General features: G+C 27.1%; 1 non-coding gene across 1 annotated transcript; it reads left to right on the top strand.

Moving 5' to 3' along the window:
- Positions 1 to 7,967: 7,967 nt before the first annotated feature.
- TRNAK-UUU lies at positions 7,968 to 8,040 on the top strand. The gene has a single exon. It is a non-coding gene; the product is annotated as a tRNA-Lys (tRNA).
- Positions 8,041 to 8,583: the final 543 nt, after the last annotated feature.

Raw genomic sequence — 8,583 nt, 5'->3', positions numbered from 1 at the left:
TAGTACAAATATAAATAACTTTTTTAGCCTATTTATTTATTTATTTATTTATTTTTATTTTTTCTAAAAATAAAATTTATCATTCAATAATTTGAGAGTATTAAATTTATTTAACATTTTTAGAACATAAAAATATACAGTTATAATTTCATGAAATTAAAATATGTTATTTTAAAAAAAAAAAAATCAATATTAATTTTATATCTCATCATCAATCATTTCAATAGTCATTTTTTATATAAACTAAAATTATATATATATATATATTAAAATTATATATATTTAGAGATAGTCACTTATCATTTAATTTAATATATTAAAATTTTATTTAATATAATTTTATTTTTTAATAAAAAAATAATTCTTATTAAATTTAAATAAAAATTACGTATTAAAATTAATGAATAAATAATACAAATCAAAATCAATAATGGACAAGTTATATATTAAATTCTATAAGAATTTGCAAAAATAAAACTCTTTTTAAAAATGATTTATTTATTGAGAATTTCTCCATAGACGAACCATTTGAGTTTTTGATGATAATTGTTTTAATAGATTAAATCGAATGAAAAAATGAAACGGTGTCGGAATAATCTCTACCAAAGATTCTGAGCAACAGTTATTATTATCTTTAGTCGAGAGTTAATAATTAATGTAGAAAAATGTTCTGCCAAATTTAAATAGATCATCTACTGAACCAATTCTTAAAATTATATAGTTTCCGTTCAACTTCCCAAACTAACCTACTTTATTATTCAAATTCGTTTTTTTTTAAATTAATTAATATATTTACATTTAAACTTATTATTATATATATATATATTTAAATTATTATTTTTATAAATTTTATATATATTTAAATTATTATTTTTATAAATTTGATATATTTAAATTATTATTTTTATAAATCAAATAATTTTATAAATTTGATTATTTATATTTTGTTTATTAATCTCAGTTCCAATACACTAACATTGACTTTGTTAGTTTTTCAACTATCCCAATTTTTAATTGAAAATAAGATTAACATATTTCTCTCAATCATGTGCTATTGGGAACGTAAAATATTATTTCGTTTGGTTTGAAGAAATAATATAATAAAAAAGTGAACTATAATACTCATAATAGATTTATTAAGAATAAACAACACAATAAAAAAGTTAGACTAGACTACTTCATAATAAAAAAATTGTATTTAGTAAATATTTATGAAAAATTAAAATTTAAATATATTGTTATGGAGATAGAGAATGTCTTTTTTAGAAAACTAGGAAGATCCCCGTGCGATGTATACGGATAAAAATATATTGTTATATCGTCCCGCGTTAATCAAGTTTGATGTTGAATTTAAAATATAAAGTGTTATTAGCCTAGTTGGTTATAAAGTTGTATTTGTTTTGTTAGGTTGCAAGTTCGAAACATATTTATATTATTTTTAATTTTATTTTTAACCGTTTTAAGTTTATGGGCGGGTCAACCCACAATCCGACCCAAATATCAATTTACTATATAAGTTAAAAAATATTATTATTTATTTTAATTATTATTTATTTAATATATTAAATTATATATTTCAATATATTGAATTTATTAAATAATATAATTAATACATAAAGGTATAATAGTGATTATGTATTTTCCATATATTAGTTATCAAAGTAATTCAAATATTGAATACTTAAAATGTTTTTATTTGTTATTTCAATTTTTTATCTCCACACATTTAAATTATTAAATACTTAAAATTCAATGTTAAGTATTCATATATTAATTTTCAATTTTATCAAACACAACGTCATCCTAACCATGTTATACTTAGTTTTTAAAAATCACTCATATATTTCAGTTTTTGAAAAAAAAGACATTATTTATATTATATTCTTAATAAAATAATATTTTTTTAAAAGATAATCTTATCTTTTCATTATATATAATATAATAAATTTAAATTTTACATTATTATGAAATATACGTAATACATCAATTCTTTTATTTTTATTAATTATATGTGGAAACATAAAAAAAAAATTAAAATAAGATGTGAGCAACGATCATTACACTTACTTCAACTTAAGACGTTTTAATTGAGGATCAAACACATGTGACCTTTTCATCACTTGCATCCCATTCTTGATCAATTATCGGTTCAAAACGTCCTTAATGAGATAATTTCTACGATAAATTATTGAGTTCCAAAAATTCTGAGTAACCTTGTTTATATTATAGATATAAAAAATAATATATTTTTTTTTTATCTATTTTGAAATATAAATAGATGCACAATTAAATAAGATATTGGAGAAATTTTAACAAGTTCTTGTAGCTTAGTTGGTTAGAGCACTGCTTTAGTAAGTGGCAAGTCTTGAGTTTGACTCTCAACAATAGCATGTTTTTAAATTCAATTCATTTTTTATGTCTAATACTTTTATAAGATTGTAGCTTAATGGTTTAAGATAAAAACTTAGAGTTTTTATTTGTTTATGATTTCAAATCTCACAAAAACCATTTTTATATACTTATATATCACATTCTTACCCCATCTATGTAGTCTAGTGGTAAGAGTTGGCTTAAGAGACCAAAAATATAACGGGTTCGATTCCATCTGAAAACTTTGAGTTTAAGTGGGGGTCATGATTGTGGAGTGTCATGCTAATTCTTCATTAATTTAAAAAAAAAAGTCTAAAAAGATTATATATATAATTGGGAAAATTACTTGGGTGACCCTCCAATTCCTCTAATCTCTCACATTTAGTCATCAAATTATTTTTTAAAATAAATCGCCCCTCAAACTTTCAGAAAGGGTCACCAATTCCCCTTCTATTAATTTTTTCCATTACACATAATGTTTCTAATTAAAAGCCATCATTTTCTTCGAAGCATATTTTTACAAATAACCTTTTTGCGACTAACCGCGTAACATCATCTTTCTTCTTTTTGTCCATATATTTACATCATTCTTTGTAAAGAGTAAAGAGAAGCCTAAGTTTCAATCGCTTCTTATTAATTCAACTACGTGTCTTTAATTTTTTTTTCTAGTTGTCATCAAATTTATGTACGCGATAAATGTTTAAGTTCTTCAGATCGGTGCGAGAAAAGGGTGTACTTGAGGGGTAAAGAGAGGAAAGAGTTAAAGTTCATAGTATTAGAGCAATGACTTGGGTTATTAGACTTAGTAATTATAATTTTGTTTCCAATGGAGTGTATGGTAAGTACTTGATTTTTATGAGAGGTGATAGTGATTAAAATTTGTGTTAAATGTTGGATGTATTGTTACCCATGTTAGTTATGTTAGTATTCTTGTCTTTAAATTACACAAATATAAAAAAATTCAATGTTACAAATAAATGAAATAAACTAAATGTATACAAAGAACGAAATCATCGAATAAAGGTTGATCTGAGTCATGTGTTAGATATATTTCCCTTAAAATAGTTTCATTGTCTCTCGTTTATGTTGGAGCTTATCACATATGACTGTCTCTTAGGGTACAATAAATTTAGTAGTAATTCTGCACTGAAATCACTACACATCAAACATGATAATGATACATGAATCCAATCACCGAGTTTTAACAAAACTAGTCGAGTCAAGAACTTGAACAACACTCACAAATATATGGAAATAACTTTTGAAATTTTAGAGTGAAAAATGATAAGATGATGTGATGTGTTTGAGATAATGAGAGAATTGGATACAAGGGCTATTTATATTGTTTTAATAATAAGTTATCATAAAAATAAAATCAACCATTAATCATTGATCCAACAGATGACATTGATTGTCTCTTCATTGTCCTTTGTATTTCCTCTTCATTAGGAAAGACATGTTACATGATTTATTTCTAAATTGATAGTAATAATCTCATGAAGGTTATAATGGAAATAAACAACATTTTGTTAATTGGTCTTCAATGTATTTTAAATGAATTAATTCAAATTATACATTTAGATCAAAATTCACCTTATAATTCACGTTTGAATTTCATGTGAATTTCATTTGACTTTATTACCCACATTTTAATTTCCATTCATTAATGAATTTACATAATTAATTTAAATTTCAACAAGTTATGCTAAATTTGTATGTATTAGTAGAAAGTGAGGTATAAAATTTATATTATTAGTTATTTGATATGCATTGATATTGAGTCTACAACATTCACATATTCTTCTAACTTTTATACTATTTCATTATGCATATATTGGGTTACAAGTCTTAAGTCAAAAATTTCAATATTCAACTTTATCATGGAGGAAGAAGAGATGAGTTATTATACATTGGTGATGATGTTGATTACATTGATTACTATTATGTTGATAAATTGTCTTTCCAAGATATTAGGACAATGTTTAAAGAACTAGGGTATGACAACAATAATATGTGGTTTTTGTATGTGGAATCAGGTGATCATTTAAAATGTAACCCAAGGAACATTGTAAATGTTGATGTTATGAATATGTATATGTGAGTATACAAGAGCATATTGATTGAGGTTTATTATTGGGTTGAAATTAAACTGTCAATCGAACCAACTCTCAGTATAAAAGAGTATAAGGGGCTTAAGTGGTTGTAACAACTCGGATAAGGAGTGCATAGATCTCAAAGAATATTGTATCAATTTAGTAAGGAGTGCACAAGGCGAAAGGGGTAATGCATAAATTTTAGTAAGAAATAGTACACAGGGCTCAATGGGTAATAGTACACAAGGTTCAAGTGGTACAACACAAGAAGAATTACATGAGGAATATAGGAATGATGAAGCAAACCGTGATGAAAAACTATTGATGATACAAACATTACTGAGGAAAATAATGATGCTGCAAATGATGATAATATAAGTAGTGAAGAAGCAAAGAGTGAAGACTTTTCAGAAGGAAAACTTTATTTCAAATGGTGATAATATAAGTAGTGATAATATAAGTAGTGAAGAAGCAAAGAGTGAAGAGAATTTTTAATAGAAATAATACAAAGAAGAAAAGATAGCATGTTTAGGTGTCCACATCCTACTGGACCATTAATTAGGAAAATTATAGAATAAATGATAAAAAAATTCTTTTAAGTGGAGGTCAATCTATAATGTTGTGGATGACTATTAGGTTAGGGGCCTAGTGCATTTTGAAACCCAGAAAAACCTTAAGCTTTGGTTCCGTAGAAAAGTTCAAGGTTCGAGAATTTTAACATCGATTTGTATGTTATGATTCTTCTTTTAAAATAAAACATTATTTTTAAAAGATATTTTAAATTACCCCTGACAACTTTTGAAATTAATTAAAAATAATTAATTTGGTGTTCAATTTTAAATAATCCGGGGATTTACGGTAATCAAATTATAATTTGATTTTTTAGAAATCCGTTGTTTAAATCAGATATAATTAATTTAAATGATTATTTATTTGAAATAGAGCCGCCTATTGATTTTTTTTAAAATCAATAAAAATGACACACGTATTGTCTAGAGTTTCTTTTTAGTTCGTAGTTGGTGATACTCAGGAAAGAGTTTTCGCGCTTCATTCTCTGTACCCATTTTAAAAACGGTCTCTATTTATAAATTTGGCTTTTGAAAGTCGGTTATATAACATTTTATTTGTACCGATTATTCCTCCAGTCTTTAGCATGCATAAGATTTGTGCGTTATTTAAAAAAAATTGTAACAACAATTATTTAAATGCTGATACTTGTTGATGATGATAACATAGGGAGGAAAGTACCCGAAGAATATTAGTTCAAAAAGCATTATGGTTTAAAAATATATCCTAAACAAGACTTTATTAAAATATTTATGTATAAATATCCCAAAAATATTTTGAAATAATTTCTTAATTTTTGGGGATATTTAGAAAATAGTTTGAAGTTTTAAAATTACAAAAATAATTTTGGATTTGGAACATGAAAACTAAACAGGCTTTAAGATTGGTGTCCTAGGCATTGTGTTTGTTTTCATCGGTCGGGGTCTAGGACCCTCAGTTGGACCCATTGGTCCGGGCTAAGAAGCCTCGATTGAGGTGTTAATGGCTCTTGGTCCTTGGTTACAATTATCGGTTGGGCGTAAAAACCACTAGTCATAGGTTAACTCTATCGGTCCTAGGTTTGAGAATTCTTTGTTAGGGTCGAGATTCCTCGGTCTGACTTCTCGGTCCTATGTGGAAGCCATCAGTCCTAAGTTCAGGAGTTCTCTGTCCTAGGTTTGACCTCTCGGTCAGATGTAAAAATCATCGGTCGGACCTCTCGGTCATAGTTGAAGAACATCGGTCAAACCTCTTCTTTGAACCGTAAAAAGGGAAATAAATAAAATGGCCCTTCTCATTATCTAGTCCTCGATGAAGAACATCGGTCGGACCTCTCGGTCTTGGCTAAAAAAGCCTTGGTCGGACCTCTCGGTCCTAGGTTGAATTTCTTGGTCGGACCTACTGGTCCTCAAGAACATCAAAATTGTAGATTTTTAATTTTGATAGAAGCTTGGATTCTTCAATCCAAAGGCCTAAGTAGCTTCACAAAGCTCCCAAGAACATTTAGAACATCACCCTATGGTATCAATCGACTTGGGTGATGATCAATTTATTCAAATCAGTTTGTAGCAAAAAAATGAGGTTATTGGTTTTAAAGCTGTTTTGAAGTTTAAGGAGTTAACCCTATTTTTTTTTTTTTGTTAGAAATAAAATTTATCCATTCTATAATTCAAGACAGTATTAAATTTATTTAACATTTTTAAAATATAAAAATATACAGTTATAATTTCATTAAGTTAAAATCTGTTATTTTAAAACAAAATCAATATTAATTTTAGATCTCATCATCAATCATTTGAATAATTATTTCTTTATATAAATTAAAATTATATATATTTAGAGATAGTAATTGATAACTTAACATTTAATTTAATATAATCAAATTTTATTAAATGAAGATAACCAAGTTCAAAAATAAAAGATGGCAAGAGAACTTCATTTGTTGATAAAAATATAGCCATATGATAATGTAGTAGGCGATATGAAATGGTTGATTTAAAGATGAGAATTAAGTCATTGAGAAACAAATATAACTTCTTTTAAGTAATGAATTTCAAGTAGTCTTAGCTCAGACAATAGAGTGCATGACTTTCAACCATGTGTTGTGGGTTCGATTCCCATAGACATCGAGAATAATTTCTTTGTTAAGAAGAACGTATATAGTCATCTAGTTAGGAGTGAAGAAAAAACAACACACTATTTTGTTGGAAAAACACACATTTTGCTTGCTCAAGTGCATCCTTATCCTTAAAAAGAAAACTCATAAGGCAATACTCATTCTTTGCATTCTTAAAGGATCAAATCTCACATAAAGATAACCAAGTTCTCTCATGAAAGGTGCCTAAATTATATAGTTCAATCAACTATGATAAGAGAAATTCTCGGTCTAAGAATGATAATGAAGTTATTGAAAACAAATATAAGCTGAACTACCGTCTTTTGAATATTAAATAGTCTTTTGAATATTAAATAGCAAACTCTCTTAGTTCAGCTAATAGAACGAATGACTTTTAACTATATGGTCGTTGGTTCAATTCCCATAGAAGGCGTGAGAACTTTCTTTGTTAAATAATTTATTGGAGAAATTCTCTTTTTGCATGCTTAAAGGATCGAATTTCAAATGGAGATAACCAAGTTCAAGAATATAAGATGTATATATTATATAAGGAAATCAACTACGAGAAGTGAAATATTTAGTTCAAACATGACAATGATGCCACTAAAAAAATATTATAGGTGACCTAACTTTTTTGTTAAATACTTTATTGGAGAAATTCTCTTTTTACATGCTCAAAGGATCGAATCTCGAATGGACATAACCAAGTTCACGAATAAAATATGTATAAATTATATAACTAAATCAACTACGAGAAGTGAAATGTTTTTTTCAAACATGTCAATGATTCCATTATGAAGTGATTCTAGGTGACCTAAGTTCTTTAGAATATTAAATATCAAGCCGTCTTAGCTCAGCTGGTAGAGCGCATGGCTTTTAACCATGTGGTCGTGGGTTCGATTCCCACAGACGGCGAGAGAACTTCTTTTGTATATGATAATTAATGACGGTGAACTCTTAACGCAATAACCATTTTAATAACCATTCTTCGATGTGAATTAAGTCATTGAGAAAAGATTCAAGCTAACGTAACTTATTTTCAGTAATGAATGGCAACCTGTGCTAGCTCAGACAATAGAGTGTATGACTTTTATCCATGAGGTCGTGGATTTGATCCCCATAGACGTGGGGTAATACTCATTCTTTAAATGCTTAAAGGATCAAATCGCACATGGAGATAACCAAGTTCATGCATGAAAGGTGCCTAAATTATATAGTGGAATCGACTATGATAAGAGAAATTTCCTGTCTTTGAATGAACTGAAGTCAATGAAAAAAAATTCAAGCTGAACTAACATATTTGGAGTATTAAATAACAAGTTGTCTTAGCTCAGTTGGTAGAAATGAAATGTTTGGTTCGGACTTGGGCTGCAATCGAGTCAAGCTCAAGCTGAAAAATTTCCTGTCTATGAATGACAAAGAAGTCATTGAAACAGATTCAAGCTGAACTAACGTATT

Source organism: Impatiens glandulifera, chromosome 4 (assembly GCF_907164915.1).
Source record: "Impatiens glandulifera chromosome 4, dImpGla2.1, whole genome shotgun sequence".
Taxonomy (NCBI): domain Eukaryota; kingdom Viridiplantae; phylum Streptophyta; class Magnoliopsida; order Ericales; family Balsaminaceae; genus Impatiens; species Impatiens glandulifera.
This window is presented reverse-complemented; position numbering and strand designations above follow the sequence as displayed.